The 16,284-nt window shown below is 44.8% G+C and overlaps 1 long non-coding RNA gene across 1 annotated transcript; it reads left to right on the forward strand.

The window, feature by feature from the left end:
- Positions 1-351: 351 nt before the first annotated feature.
- LOC144783046 (uncharacterized) lies at positions 352-2,703 on the forward strand. Its single transcript, XR_013601375.1, has 3 exons — positions 352-437; positions 715-812; positions 2,579-2,703. It is a non-coding gene; the product is annotated as an uncharacterized LOC144783046 (long non-coding RNA).
- The last annotated feature ends 13,581 nt before the right edge of the window (positions 2,704-16,284 follow it).

The raw sequence follows: 16,284 nt of genomic DNA on the forward strand, positions 1-16,284 counted from the left end.
TGCAGAACGCTTTAGGACTCTGTGAATTCCAGGTGGAGCCAGCCCTCAAACACAAATTACAGGTAAGATAAGCGTTTGGATGGGAGGTAGTATAATGGAGTGTTCGGAGAGGCGAGAGAGTGACAGTGGTACTAGTAGTAAAGTCCTAGGGCTCTTGAATTAACAAACTCTGTGACTGGCATTTACTTTGGAAAACATTTGGCCTATTGCACGTGAACGTTTAGGCGTTATTATTGCTCGCTTGCCTGTCTTAGGGGTGCTGTCTGTGGGGCTTCTAGGTTTTTGTGGTGTGTGAGCACCGCTGCCACATTTCTAATGTTGATTGCTTTTGTTTTGCAGAAAATCCACGGCGGGAAACTCCAGTTGTGGCCCTGCTGCAGAACGCTTTAGGACTCTGTGAATTCCAGGTGGAGCCAGCCCTCAAACACAAATTACAGGTAAGATAAGCGTTTGGATGGGAGGTAGTATAATGGAGTGTTCGGAGAGGCGAGAGAGTGACAGTGGTACTAGTAGTAAAGTCCTAGGGCTCTTGAAGTAACAAACTCTGTGACAGGCATTTACTTTGGAAAACATTTGGCCTATTGCACGTGAACGTTTAGGCGTTATTATTGCTCGCTTGCCTGTCTTAGGGGTGCTGTCTGTGGGGCTTCTAGGTTTTTGTGGTGTGTGAGCACCGCTGCCACATTTCTAATGTTGATTGCTTTTGTTTTGCAGAAAATCCACGCCGGGAAACTCCAGTTGTGGCCCTGCTGCAGAACGCTTTAGGACTCTGTGAATTCCAGGTGGAGCCAGCCCTCAAACACAAATTACAGGTAAGATAAGCGTTTGGATGGGAGGTAGTATAATGGAGTGTTCGGAGAGGGGAGAGAGTGACAGTGGTACTAGTAGTAAAGTCCTAGGGCTCTTGAATTAACAAACTCTGTGACAGGCATTTACTTTGGAAAACATTTGGCCTATTGCACGTGAACCAACAAGATGACAGTGTTCCGTTAAATGAACTTACTGCAAAACCACCACCCACCAAGCTCAAAAGTAGTAAAAAAACAGGTATGCTCAGATAAAGTTTGAAAAAGTATATTTATATCCCTAACAAAATAATCTCCCGCAAGACCCTCCCTAACCCCAACAAATAAATAGTCCTTCAAAAGTCCCCAAAAAACCCAACTCCCAATTCCCACCCCCCCAAAAGTCTCTAAGAAAGAGGCAAGGGACACTCTAGGGATGCAAGGTGTTGAGTTTGGCCTCCAGGGCATCATGCCTTAGGGCCAGGGCATCATACTTCTCCTGGAGGGTGGCGTGATCTAAGCGGAGGCCCTCCACCACATTCTGATACTCGTTCCATTTCTGGACCTCCGCCTCTAGGTCGGACACTCTGCGGAGTGCACGGCGCAAGCGAGCCTTAACAGTACTGTGAGGTGCAGCCTTTGCTGCTCGGCGGTGGCGTCTTCCAGCACGGCTCCGGTTCGCTGGAGCACTGCGCTTACCGGCAGAACATGGGGTCACGGAGGAGGATGTAGATGTTAGATTTGATGCACTGGAGTGCGTGTCGTCCCCCTCCAGTTCCACCAGCCGCCGATATTCGGCAACAGTTGCTTCCAGCCTCCGTTGCCGGGCCAGTACAGCCAGCATACTCCTCGTCGGTTTTGAGGTTTTAGTATTGCCAACTATATGAAGAAAGAAAGACATAATATGTAACCAATGCTCTTTAAGAATATGATTAACACAAAATAATTCAGCAGGAAGTTGTGTCACAGTACAACTAGCAACTAGCCAGCGCAGTACAAAACTATTCAGGCCAGTATCATGGGCGTCCGCAGGGAGGGGCAAGGGGGGGCGCTTGAATCACAATTTCCCTTCCCACAACTCACTTGTATCCTTGGTTTGATGCTCTTTCATATGAAAGAGATCTGGCAGAAGCCCAGGCGATATGTCTGTTTCCCTCTCTCTCTCTCTCTCTGTCTCCCTCTTTATGTCTCCCTGTGTCTCCCTCTACCTCGCTGTCTCTCTCTCTCTGTCTCCCTCCCTCACCCTCCCTCTGGCTCCCTCCCTCTCTCTCTCTCCTTCTGTCTTCCTCTCTCTCTGTCTCTGCCTCTATCTGTCTGTCGGTCCCAGCCTGCTGTAATTACCATATTGTAATTTGTCACTGGGCCACCACTGGATACACATCATATCCTATCTAAGAGTCAGATAGTACCATGATCCAGCTTACCTGTACTCGCCACCGCCACTGTCTCCTTCCTCACAGTCTGTACTTCTTGGTCCGACTCCTCTAGCGCCGCCTCCTCCCCAGATTGATCCTCGGACTCAGAGTCAATGATCACCACCACATCCGAGCTGGCCCCGCCACCAGATGTTCCACCTACAAAGTAGATTTAAGAATGTTAGATTACACCACTCACTAGTATTTGGTCTATGAATGAAAAAATTTGAAAACAACAGAAAAATTATTTGACTGTCTACTCTAGTCTAAAGTAAAAATGTCCCTCCTTCCAGGGAAGGCTGTTGTCTTGCTTCACTTTTTTGTCACAATTGTTGAATGCTTGCTTAATTTTAACACACACCATTTTTCTCTGAACAGACAGAAACTGGACTTCTAAGGACAAGAGCAACATCAACTTCAAACCAGGTGAAAGCTCGGCTCGACCACAAGAAATGTGTTCCATTACTCATCAACTCAGCACCAAGCACTTTTCCATTTCCAACTAACTTTATTTTAATATATGTGTTTACTTAAACTTTTAATAAAGCTTTTAAACTTGAATAGACTCTGTGGTTTTTGGTCCTCCAGACTAGAGTGACTGAGCGAAAAGTTTTGCGATTTTTGCAAGGAGGAGTCCGTGCCGCTGACACTACCAGGTTTATACAGTGTGCCAAACACGCCACTCTGAAATATTATTACTCTGGTCTTTGGTGTCCATAGTTCGGTTTGTGGAGAATTGTCCCTGCAACAGTAGGATTATTGATTTTGCTCCTATCTAAACACTATTTCGAAACAATTAAATTAGGAACGCTTGGACAACAATAGGTCCTCTATATTTAAATGAAAACTTACTGGGGCCAGCAAAGGAGCACTCGCCGCCCTGGCCTGCATCCTCCTCCTTTGGAGCCACTGCATCCGATTTTTCGGTCCGCTTGCCCCTGGGCGGACCTGACGTACAACATGAAAGAATGAACAGAAAACATTGATGATTGCTGCTTGCCGATGTCCTTGTCAACCAAATCAAACATTTAGAAAGAACAAGAACCAACTATTTCATCCAAAATGAGGGCTACAAAGGAAGGACTGCACCTGAGCCTCTACTCTAGGGGCAGATTTACAAGCCCCTTGCAGCTCTTTTGCTCCATTCTTGCGTCAATTTTGTGACGCAGCGCCACAACAAGAGAGGCGCCATGGTGTGGCGTATATTAACAACGTGACGCATATGGGAGATGCATCCCATTCTAAAGCCCTGCGCCATTAGGGAGCGTTCCAGCGCAAGGGAGGGCGTTCCTGCGCAGGAACGCATGCTAAAAGTGGCTATGGGGAATATATAAAATTTCAATCAGTCATTTAGGACAATGATGCGTCACTGAAACCCTGCGCCTGCATGAAGCAGACTTACGGCTTGACGCAGCATTGCTGGAGCTGCGCCATCGTTGCAACGCAACTCCATCAAAGAGCCGCCTTTACGGCACCGATGCATAACGCTTCGGTGACGTTTTGGGACCATGGTGTGCCGCATTGTAAATACGGCGCACCATGGGCGGTGCTGGCGTGCCGCACACTTTGCAGGGATGCGCAGGTAATTGCTAATCTGACACTTAGGGGCATACTTACGAGTTCTGAGCTGGACACCTCCAGATGTGCACCAGAACAAATGCGTAACGCAAAACTAACCTTGCGTCACGGCAGATGCGCCGCTATTACAATGCGGCAAACCCTGGCGCAAGGGTAGGCAGATGCGTGACGCATCTCGTGACGAAAGAGGGGCGCATCTCTAGAGTCGCGTCGCGGGCGCGATGCAACTATAGCAATGCTCAGGGCTGCCCAATACTCAACATACCGCATCAGTCCTTACGCCTGCTTCAAGCAAGCAGGCATAAAGAATTGACATAGCAGCGTCGCGGAAGTGCCTGCGTTAAATCTTGTAGATTTCACGCAGGCACTTTTGCGAGGCACACAGCTGCCTGACCGCCACCCCCTCCCCCACCCTTGCGTGGGAACGCACCCATTGTGGCGCAGGCCCAGGCCTTAACGTGGCGCATCTCCTTAGATGGATCACGTTGTACATGACTCGCAGGGATGCGCCACGTTTACGTCGCTGTGCGTCAGGTAAGGCAGCGTAAACGTGGAACAAGGGGCTTGTAAATCGGCCCCTTTGTGTCTAGCATTACGCAGTTCGGTAAAATACACTCATACATTACTCAGCCCAATTAAATGAACACAAAATAGAAAACAAATAAGCAGTGCCACAGAGAAGGAGAACAGTGCACCTGAAATGCACAGAAGATTTTGAAATATTAATTTACCTCTCTTATCAATGTAATCAGCAGCATTATTGCTCTTTGTAAAAAAATTAAAGCAAACATTTGCAATATAACACAGTCACACAGAGCAGGAGAAAAAACAGAGTAGTGAGTGATGAAAAAATTGCTACTACTACTCACCAAGCCCGGGGACCTCCACTCCCAGCACGTCTAGCAGGTCACGCTCACGGTCCAGGATATCGGTCCAGCGGTGGGTGACTTGATTGTAGGTGCGCTGGACCCCCGTGATCTTAAAAAGGGCCCGGCACACCTGCCCCCCACCGCTTCCGTCGCTCCTGGCTGTTGGTGTAACCAGCAGCGATCCTGCCGCCTGCCGCGATGGTCCTGGGGAGACGGCGCTGCACATAAAAAACAAGTGCGCCCACCTCCTCAGGGCTGAAGATCTCCCGGGGCACCACCATTTCCGCCCTCAAGCGACCACACGGGAGCCGGGCACGGGCTGCGGTGCCCGTCTTGGGCAGCTTGACAGCTGTCTTGACCATGTTCTGGGCAGGTGTTAGCAGTAAAGAAGAGACAAAATGAAAAAGAATAAGAGTAGGGAAGAGGAAATAAAAGTTAAAAAAAGTAGTTGAAAAGTAGCCTAAAACACAAAAATATAGATCTAGAAAAATAGAGGGATAGAAAATAAGTTAAATAGATCAAAAAAATATTAAAACAAGCAAAGGATGGCAGAGATATACAGAGGATAGAAACACCATACCCAGACACATAGGAATGAATGAAAAACAAGATGGCGGCCCGATCACGTGCGCGTAAGTAAGTTCGCACGCGATTTCTCTCGCGAACTCGTGCGAACTTGCATTCGCAAGGCGCTCATTGCGCGAGATTACACATAGCGGGCGGAAACGGAAATACGTCACGCAAACAAAATGACGGCGCCCATACTCAACCTTGGGGTAACTCGCACGAGTTCGCGGCTTCCACGGTCGAGTTCGCACGACGCCGCGCCTCGCGAATAGGGCGAAATTACCGAAAAACGAGTTTTGCAAAAGCAAAACCAACGAGCAGGTGCAAAAGTTCGAGCTCATCATTTGTAACCATTTACCTGTAGTGCTTCCTGAAGGGGCCCTCCAGAATCCGGTTGCCTACTTGCAACTATTGTGTGACCCTGCTCTGACAGTCACAGAATAGTTACAAGTATGACATTGCATCCTGTTATTGCAACAAAAAGGAAAGGGAGCAGACAAGCAGGTGCCAGCCTTCATTAATGTCAGTTGGGGCAGGGCAGGTGTTGTTGTTTGCAAAACTTAGTGCAGGTGTGCTTGGCTTTGCCACAATAATGTACACTCACTAGTCAATCAGAGGGTGCTGTGATGACACCGAGGGTGGCATGGGTGTGCCAGCCAGAGGGTGGCATGGGTGAACCAGAGTGCCAGTGTTGACAGAGGATGGCACTGGCAGTGCTTTGCTTTGCCCCAATAATGTACACTGGTGAACCAGAGGGTGCTGTGATGACACAGACGGTGACATGGGTGAGCCAGAGGGTGGCATGGGTGACCAAAGAGAGTGCCAGTGGTGACTGAGGGTGGCAGTGATGAAGAAAGCCTTGCAAACAGGCTGGGCACGTAGAAACAACAAGTTCGCAAAACTGGCGACCCGACAAGTAAGTTCGCAATTTGCAAAATTGTACAAAACCCTCGCGAACTTGCAGAAACCCGTGCGAACACCCCCCCCCAAAAAATCCGCGAGAATTCGCGGATTTTGCGAATTTTCGCAATCCGCAAATACGCAAATCCGCAAATTCGCGGATTGCGAATCCGCAAATTCCGCCCATGCTTAATAAATACCATATGTAAAGATACAAAATAACACACTGCATGTTTCATCTAACTGCATAACAATACCCACAACTCCCAGCCCAGGATAACCCTTAAACACAAGATCACCCAAACAATCAGACCCCCCAGGATATAGCGGCATGGATTGGCAAATTTAGCAGCACAAAAATGGAAATTTAGCGGCACAAAAATGGAAATTTAGCAGCAATTTTGCGGCATTTGTTTGGCCATTTTTCCTACAACAAACACAGATATCTTCGTTTTTTTTGTTATTAAACAACATGAAGCTATGTATATTTTGTTTATTTACAATGTAGACACTTTGCTTCCCTCGAAAAGCAAAAGACTGCCCGTCAGCAGCCCACGCAGCAAAACAGCGCTTTATAGCGCGGTGTCAGCGCCTCCCCAATGCAGCAGCTGTGCCCAATTCAGTGGTGGTGCACTCTGGGACCACGAGTCCCACCAGGGCTCAAAAGGTTTCCAGGTCCTCTCCTTCCATTCCACCCTTCAGTTCAGGCCCGGTCTCACGTCAGTCACCTTTCGGTACCTCCAGGCCCCACTAGCTCCGACAAAGGCTTTCTACACCGCCCAAAACAACCAAAGACATCTCCCCCACAAGAACGAGCTGCATTGGTTCCCCCCTTCCATCTAACATTCAGTTAAAAACAAACAGCATTATCTCATCTCTCCTTGAAACCAGAAAATCCTGCTGATAACCTGACCATCTCTGGCCCCCGCAGGACCACGTACTGCCACACCCTGCAAAAGGTGCAGATTCAGAAAGGGGGGAAGAAACTTGAAAAGCAGCCTTATCCTACGGCCTGGGAACACATGACCCACCTGTTGCCACAATATCTACCTGAAACTCACCCAAGACTTGCACGCTGCATTGTCATTCCACATTGTAAGTGTCTTTAGCAGGGGAGTAGGGCTGCCACCTGGCCGTTTCTCTACCAGCACCGCTGGTATTTTGATGTCCAAGCCAGTGCAAAAATAGGCAAAATCACCAAAAGCCGTGATATTTTACCCATACCTGTCCATATTTCAAACACCAAATATAAACCGAAAAAACTATTTTTGATGTGTTCTAGCGCTGCGCTAACCATTGCTGACTAACAAAGTAAACAAAGGCAGAAAAGTAATGATACAAATGAATTCATACGATTTTACTTAAAAATCCTGTTTAATATCATGTCCAGGCCTTTCCAGGCTGAAAGCAACAACAAATGGCCGGTATTTTTCTCTCGAAAGGTGGCAACCCTGCAGGTGAATGGTTTGAATGTGATACGAATGGACTATTCTGATTGGCTGGTAGGACTTTGCGTTTTTTTCCCCTGAACAGAAGTGGGGAAAAACGGGCGGGCCTGCGCACCAGGGGGAAGTTTGCTCTTGAGCTCAATAAACAGCTCTCTCTCGTTTTCCGTTATGTGATCAGGTTAGCTGCAAGTAGTTTTTTCGGCGCTCTATTGTTTTTAGTACTTGGTCTCAGAATCCCGTATTTCTAATGCGAAAGTATTACAACTGCGTGTATCATACATATCGCAATGAATAAACACCGGACTGGATAAACTGCCCACACCTGAGGTGTCACAACTTTCCCTCTCTGGTATTTGTGAAGGGCCCCTGGCCCTCTCCCAGCCGATGCTGGCCCGCCGCTGGGCACCTCTCACGGTTTAATAAGGTCAAAGGAAGGGGGCGAGAGTCAGAGCGGACTCCGAATAATGGCATTATGTCTTGGGACAGGGGCCAGGGCTGCACAGACCCCCCAGGATATAGCGGCATGCTTTAGCTTTTGTAAAAATGCAGCGCGATTTCAACAAAGTGCAGATTTCGCGGGCACCTTTGTAAAATGCGCTGCATTTTTACAAAAGTGCCGATTTTGCGGCAAATCGCGAAATCCTGGCGGGTCTGAACAATGGGTCCCACAAGAGGGATACTCCTCAATGTGCAAACATACACACACATATCACCCTGGAGTTATGCAAGGGGGTTAGCCAAAAGATCCACAGCGTCACAGTCGAGAGACCAACTGAGGGGACTAAAAAGTGTACATCCCTTCTGGAGACCCATTTCTACATCGTCCACTTCAATAGGAATTGGATGTCTGTCTCCTGGTAATGTCTCGGTGATCATACTGTTCACATGGTCCCTGTGTACTCACACAAGATCCTGTTCCATCTGGGGTGTGTTATTAAGAAATATCATGGAGTCCAAACTGTTAACAGAGTGTGAAGATTCTATATCGGAGGCCCGTCTTCCGAAGCAACAGTCGACGGTGATCTATGCTCCGCCTGGAGATTCGCAATGATTGTCATGGCCTGAGCTTGTTCCTCCCTGGTCTGCTCTGGTGTAGGGCCCCCATGAAATGGGGTGCTACCAGCTGCGTAGGCCCCTTCATTCTTACGGAGTGCGCAGCTAGTCATCCTATGGCAGAGTGCAGGTGAGGCCGGTTAAGAGGTCTCATAGCGCCACTGCTCCCCTGGTACGGTGAAAAAATAGCTTTTGTGTCCAACTCTTACTTTTAATTTGCCCAGGGAGAGCAGTGAGTAGTGGAGTCCAATCTGCTGGAGCTTGTATTTTACCCCCAGGAAGGAGGCACTAAGACACTGTACCTAGAGGATGTAATCTGGGAAGATGAATACTTTTGTTTTGTCATATCACAGCGGGGAGCGCTCTCTAGCAATTTGAAGGCTCACATCCTTATCCATGTAATTCTTTACTCGGGCTACTATAGGGTGCAGAGGGACCCTCGCTGGAGGGCACCATTCAGGGACCCTGTGACCGCATTCACTCAAGAATTGAGCAGAGAGCCGTCCAGGAGCTACCTCCTGTGAGAGTCAACTCTCGAAAAACTGCACGGGTCGAATCCCTCCACACCCTCCAGGACACTCACTATGCAGAGGTTGTTGCCGCGGGAGCGTCCCTCTGAATCTTCCACCGAGCCTCTAATTCCTGCACCTTAGTGGGAAGGAAACATACCTGTGCCACTAGCTCCTTCATTGTTGGGTGCATGTCTCTGATCTCCTGCTCATTATGAGTGACAAGCTCCGCCAGTTTACGCTGGGCTTCGCGCACTACCCCCAGTTCGATTGCCACTGCATCCACTCTGGCGTGCTGATCTTGATGAGACTCCGCCATAGCATCCAGAATTTTGTCAAGCTTAAGGTCGGTTGTGGGCTCAGTCGGGGGTGCTGAAGGAGTTGTGGCACCGCTCGGACCCCCCAGGGCAACATCACATTGGTCCTGCTGTTGTTGAGGCCCAGCATGACCAATGTCTGCCCCATAGTCCGGTAAATACCCTCCAGTAGGCGTTCTAAGTCTCTGCGGGCCAAAGAGGATAGTGAAGTGTTGGCAGATTCGTGTGGACATGCCAGACCGCCGCTGAAGCAACCACGGGGCTGCACGAACAGTACCACCAGGGAGGGACTTCCAGGCAGGAACAGGAACCCAGCTCCAATCAAATTCCCCACGATCCCCGTTGCTATGGCAGAGAGCACCCAGCAGTGCACTCCAGGGCAACGTTGCAGATGAGGAAGAACTTCAGGCCTACGGACGTATGAGCCACCATGGTAAGACCCGCACTCTTCTTGTTCTTGCCCCAGAGGGTCACAAGCAGTCCCGGGATTGTCACCTCCACACCGCTCCCGGTGATTCCCTCAGCAGGGGCAGGGGTAAGTGCTGTGTTCTCTTGATCCAGGCAGTACAAGGAGGGGGGCAAGTCCACCCCAACAATGCTTAGGCTGCGTACACCTCAGTATGGAAAGTCAACACACTAATGGTAGGGTTGCAGGCAATAGCATGGCAGTGGGCACTAGGCCCAGTCCCCAGGAGTGCTTGCAATGCTCCCAGCACCAAAAGAGCCAGGAGGCGGAAGTGGGGGGGAAAGAGAGGAGAACCCCCTTTCAAATCCACTGCCTCCAACAATGAGGCCAGTCCCAACTAGTCACTGTTGCAAAATATATATGTATATCCATTTAAATTCATATTTATGCACTCACACTATTATGAGGCTCGGAGCTCCATAGGGCTTCCTATCTGACCTTGCCTGGACAAGCCTCCAGCAGCTATTCTGAATCAACCTTAAAGGTCACTATCCTTGTTCTGATGTCATCACAAGTTTTCTTATCTGGTTGTGCAAGTTGCTTACACAGTGCCGAGCCAGCCTTTCTGGTCTGCCCATATCTGACTGTTTATAATTTGCATGGTGCAGACATTGCACATCAATTGTTAGCCATATTTGGCTTGGTAGCTTATTCTAGGTCTACTGACATGGCATTTCTAACTGTATATAGCAACTAGAAACCTGTCACTCTGGGAAGAGGCAGTCTGAGAGCCCCTAAGGCTGGAGTCCTGACTTCTTCCTGGCTAATTAGCAATGATGCATACATTTGGTTCCAATAAATACATTTCACTCTGTTTCTGAGCAAACCTCCTATGTCTGGTAAGTTTCTTTCATTTGCTCCTGGGAGGGTGCCAGTATTTCCCCATCAAAATGGTGTCAGAAGTGGGATTTTGGAGGACTGTGATGTCACCAGTTGGTAAGTGAGATATGAGGTAAATGACTAACTTGCCTTGCTGCAAGTTTCTTTTCAGTCTTTCAAATGTGTATTTAACACATAGTATTAATAAAAGGGGTATTGACTGGCATTTAAAATAGACATGGGACTGTAGAGAATGTTTTAAAAATATTCTTTGTATCAATACACTAATTGATATGTGGCCTACACTGCAGGCGAGCCTGAGTTAGAGAATAATTTATGTGTACCTACACATATAGAAGTAGTGAAACAGGTGACTGATAAGTAACTAAGTTACTTTATGTCAAGAAACATTGACAAATGGCTAGACCCTTTGGGGGTTTTATAAAAATCCATTGCAGGAGACCCTTTGCTAGGATGGGGTATTGATTTTACCCAGAAAAAGAAACCCTCCCAGAATGTAGTGAGTGAAGCTTCTGATTGGCGGATTGCACCGGAACACAGGGAAATGATTTTGAAATATGCGTAGTTATGTCATGGATGAATGACTGCATTTGAATAGGGCATTGATCTTAAGTACTGGACCTCTATGTTTCCTTGAAATGTTTATTTGATTTATATAAAAAATGGAGCGCATTAGTGCATGAGAGAAGGACATTTGTTTTATATGTGATGTCTCTGGCTGGTCCATAACTGTGAATTCCCTCTTTTTAACTCATTCTACCCACTACCTAACAACTTTTCCCTTGTAGGAGACCTTTTGAATGTATCTTTCAGGGTGTAAGCGCACATTGTGAGTAAAAAGCAAAATTCATAAGACCGGATCTCAGATGAAAATCATGGTAAGCTCACCAGAAAGATGTTTAAAAAACCGCCAGGAGAGAAAAATTCAAATAAAGGGGACAATATGAATTATATAAAATATGTTAAGTGGCGGCATCCTACTATGGACAGTGAAGCAGTAACAAAGTGTAGCATAAAAAAAGAGAATCGACTTTGCATACATTGTCCTGTATTTAATTGAAGATATTTTTGTGTTTGTTTCTGTACATAATTTATGTGTTAACAGTGGTGTGGAATTTAATAAAATATCTACTTGTCCTTGGGACAGGTTGCTTCATATATTTACTTGTCCTGTAACAAAATCCACTTGTCCCTTTTGTGCCATGCAATGCTGCGACAAATTATGGCAGCAATCTCATTATATAAGAGTTCTGATATAGCATCTCTGATTATGCCAGGGCTCGTACCATAATAGGGTTTGAATACTAGCAATTCCTTTATGTTGCCACATTTCTGCAGGTCTACATACTGGGGCTGAAGTTAGTGGTAAGCAATAGTTCCAGGGTTGGAATGCCCTTTTGAGTCTGTACAAACCTACTACCTTGCATGTTTAAGGGTTTTCACCAATTCTTCTCTAAATCTTTTCTCATAATGAGAAAGGTTGGAAATTTACTCTTGACAGTGGCAGACGTAAAACTTCCAGGGTTAGGAAAAAAAGTGGTTGGAGGAAAAGTGAATTTGGAAACACTCACAGGCACATGCATCAATATTGCTTTTTGCGATTCCTTAATTGCGAAAAATAAGGAATCGCAATTAAGGAATTGCAAAATGCGATGCATCAAGAAATCGCTAAAGAAATTGCAATTTCTTAATATTCCTTAATTGCGACTCGCAAATTGGGAGTCGCAATTAAGGAATACCTCCCCATTCATTCCTATGGGCCTATAGGCCCATAGGAATGAATGGGAAGACATTCTCAATTTGCGATTAGCAATTAGCGAATCGCAAATTGAGAATGCGATTTCAAGGGTGCAGGGATGTCCAAATGACACCCTGTTGCACCCCTGAAATCAATCTGTGCACATATGTTGTGCACACACATGCCCTAAGGGCATGTGTGTGCACAACATGAAACTTTGAAAAATGCACAAAAGTGTATTTTTCAAAGTTTTCGCAAATTACCATGAGGTTCAACCTCATGGTAATTTGCTCCCCCTAATTGGGAAATCGCAATTTTTTAAAGTTTCATGCATTGCATTTGAGGAATCGCAAAATGCGATTCCTTAAATGCAATCGCAATTTGAGAATTCGCAAATATTTGCGAATTCTCAAATTGCGAGGGCCTTCACCCTTCATGCATTCCAAAAGCAGATTTTGCGATCGCAAACGGCCGATTTTTGCGATTCACACCGTTTGCAATCGCAAAATCCTTTGATGCATGTGCCTGTCAGATTTTCACGTGAGCAAATCTACACATGCAAATTTGCTCATGGGAAAATGCAGTTCACAAATATTTTCTATGAGTACTATTTCTTGGCCTACTACTGTAAATTCTTGTGAACTCAAGGAAACCGTATATATATGCAAGGATAGATACCAATCATGCACTTTTGAGACTTTCTTTAATAATTGGGCCTCTAATTAGGCCTGGCGTTAGCCATGACCTTTTGTGTATATTAAAATTCTGCCTGTCACTCTCTCTCTCTCTACCAGCTGGCATCGCTGTGAGTGACAGTATTCTGCTCTTTCACAAGGAGCATATTGACACACAAAGTAGTTTTGTACAGTGCCCAGAACTCCTGTGGCAATGTGTACCTTTTGAAAGAAAAAAAAACAAAACATTTTTTGCTTTTGCCAATGCTTGTTAGAATGGTGAGGGCCCAGCAGCTCCAACACTGATATGGTTTTACAAAAACCATGCCTAAAAAAGTACCGCAAAGAAAAAAAAAGACTGACCTCCAATTTTGGACCTACTGGCTTTGCCAATGCTTGTTTATTTTTGTTTTCTATAATTTTATTTAAAATGGGTCAATCGATTTTCCATTATGAATATTTTAGGAAATATTAGCATACATCAACAATGGGCAGTGTGGAGGGGTGACACCTGCCGGTCATAAAACACAGCTACAGGCACAAGCTACAAGTAAAGACTGTGGTAACTAGGTTTTGAATTAGTATCAAATAGCACTTACAAGCCCGTGCCTTAAAGACAAATAGTCTTGAAAGTTTTAAAATATAAGTTGATTATTTTAGATAAAAGAAAAAGGATGAAAGTCAGGACTTTCTTTCCTCAGAAGCACATTTGCGAATCTTATATTAAAAAATTACTTATTTCTAAATGGTAAATAATGCCTTATTTCCCAAAGGGTAAAACACTTTCTATGTTTCATTAAAGCTTCTGTGCTTAGTTTCAAAGGAAGCTTTGTAGGTGTAAGAAATAAATGCATTTAAAGACAAAATGAAAGGAATGAGGCTTGCTTTTCATATGTAGAAACAACAAAAGGGTTACTGATTATTAATTCAAAATTGTACATGTAAAGAATTATTAAGAGTTATTGCACTAAAATCATTTTAGCATAATTATGATCATTATAATGTCTAATACCACTATTGTGAAAATGTAATAATATTTAGAACTGTTGAAAATTATCCTGTGCTAAGTATATATCCAGATTTTAATGGGCACATTAAGATTTATCTTTAACTGGTTAAAATATGTTGTTGCACCACATAAAAAAGGTGAATATTAGTTTCTCTAGCAATCACAATATCACTGAATATTAGGGCACTTACAAAGGTATGCAATAAGTAGCTGTACAGACATGAGAATTACATTGCAAGCCCTTAAGCAATCTTTTACTTTTATGCACAAGAATACAGGGAGAAAATTATGACATTCTGAAAACTGAAATATTTTTAGCCACTTTTTTAGGTTACTAGAAAAGCATAGTACACAAGAATAAAACAAATAATAAAGAGTATAAATTACATCCTACCTTAAAAAAATATATATCAGAACACAGGCACGGAGCAGGAATATTTTTTCAGCCATGCTTCCCGAGAGTTTCTTGAACTGTGATGGCCACATGGGATAACTTTGCTCAGACAAGGGACAACAGGTTTAAGGGTCAGAGGCCAACCCCCAGATGCATCAAGCACCCATTTTGCGATTCCTTATCAGCGAAAAATAAGGATTCGCTAATAAGGAATAGCAAAATGCTATGCATGAAGATCTCGCTTAAAAATAGCGATTTCTTAAAATTCCTTAATTGCGAGGAATACCTCCCCATTCATTCCTATGTGCCTAGAGGCCAATAGGCCCATAGGAATGAATGGGAATACAATCTCAATTTGCGATTCTCAATTAGAGATTCGCAAATTGAGATTGCAATTTCAAGGGTGCCAGTATGTCAAAAGAAAACCCTGTTGCACCCCTGAAATCTGCATATGAGTACATCTTGCACACATACATGCCCTAAGGGCATGTTTGTGTGTAAAATGGAACTTTGAAAAATGCAATTTAGTGCATTTTTCAAAGTTTTTGCAAATTACCATGAAGTTTAACTTCATGGTAATTTGCGCCCCCTATTAGCGAAATCGCTAATGTTTTAACTTTAATGCATTGCATTTAAGGAATCTCAATTTGAGATTCCTTAAATGCAATAGCAATTTAAGTAATCGTAATTTTGCGATTTCTTAAATTGCAAACTTTGCATTTGGGATGATGCATCCCAAATGCGAAAATACCGGTCGCAAAGGGGAAGATTCCGAGAATCTGCCCCTTTGCGAGCGGATTTTAGCTTGATGCATCTGGGCCTAACTTCTGTATTTAGCCCTTACTAGCAGTGCAAAAGCAAAATGTCGAGGTAGGGGGTTTTGAGCATTACTTTTATTTTTATCCGAAGTTAGCCACTGTGACAGTCCTTAATTTAAACACGTTTTGTTAGCAGATCACTGATACAATTGACTTTATCTAAATGATTTCAGAGAGTCACATGCGCAGACTCTCTAGTGCAAGCTAGAATATTTGTAGAAATAAAATAAGTCAGAACTTTTAAAGTATCTTAAAAAAAGTGGCTGTGATTTCCACTTACTTTCAGAGGCCTATATATATTTTTTTTTTTTTGCAGAGTTTTATATAGAGCGAACTAGACCCCAACCGAATCAGGTATCAGAGCGCCTTACATAGCACCAGTTACGTTACATGAGGACGGACACACATTCATTTTAGGCACGGGGAGATTAAGTGATTTGCCCAGAATCACAGGAGGTTTTCTGGCGTCGTTACCGAGACTCGAACCCAGATCCCCAGGTCCGAGGTCGAGTGCCCTAGCCGTTAGGCCAACTCCTCTCCCCTTAGACTATAAAAGCACCACAGCATTTCCTGATGTATACATGTACATTATAATTGTGTAAATGCAAGTTGTACATTTAGTCTACAGCCCTCATAGTAATAATACAAATAGATAAACAGGGCTGTATTTGATTGTACGGGAAGATATTCAATTTCAGCAGATTTGCTTCTATTTAGGTCTACAGCCAATAACACATGTTAAGCAAACACAGACTCCAGTGCCACCTGTTCTAAATAGGAAAAACATGGATATATAATACTTGCTTGTAATGTTAAAGAGTAGTTAAACAACTTAATTCTATGTCAGGACCGGAGGCGGGGATTATGCTTTTCTTTCTTCACTTTATTTAACAGCAGCCACTTT

The sequence above is a fragment of the Lissotriton helveticus genome, chromosome 9 (genome assembly GCF_964261635.1).
Source record: "Lissotriton helveticus chromosome 9, aLisHel1.1, whole genome shotgun sequence".
NCBI classification, from domain to species: Eukaryota; Metazoa; Chordata; class Amphibia; order Caudata; family Salamandridae; genus Lissotriton; species Lissotriton helveticus.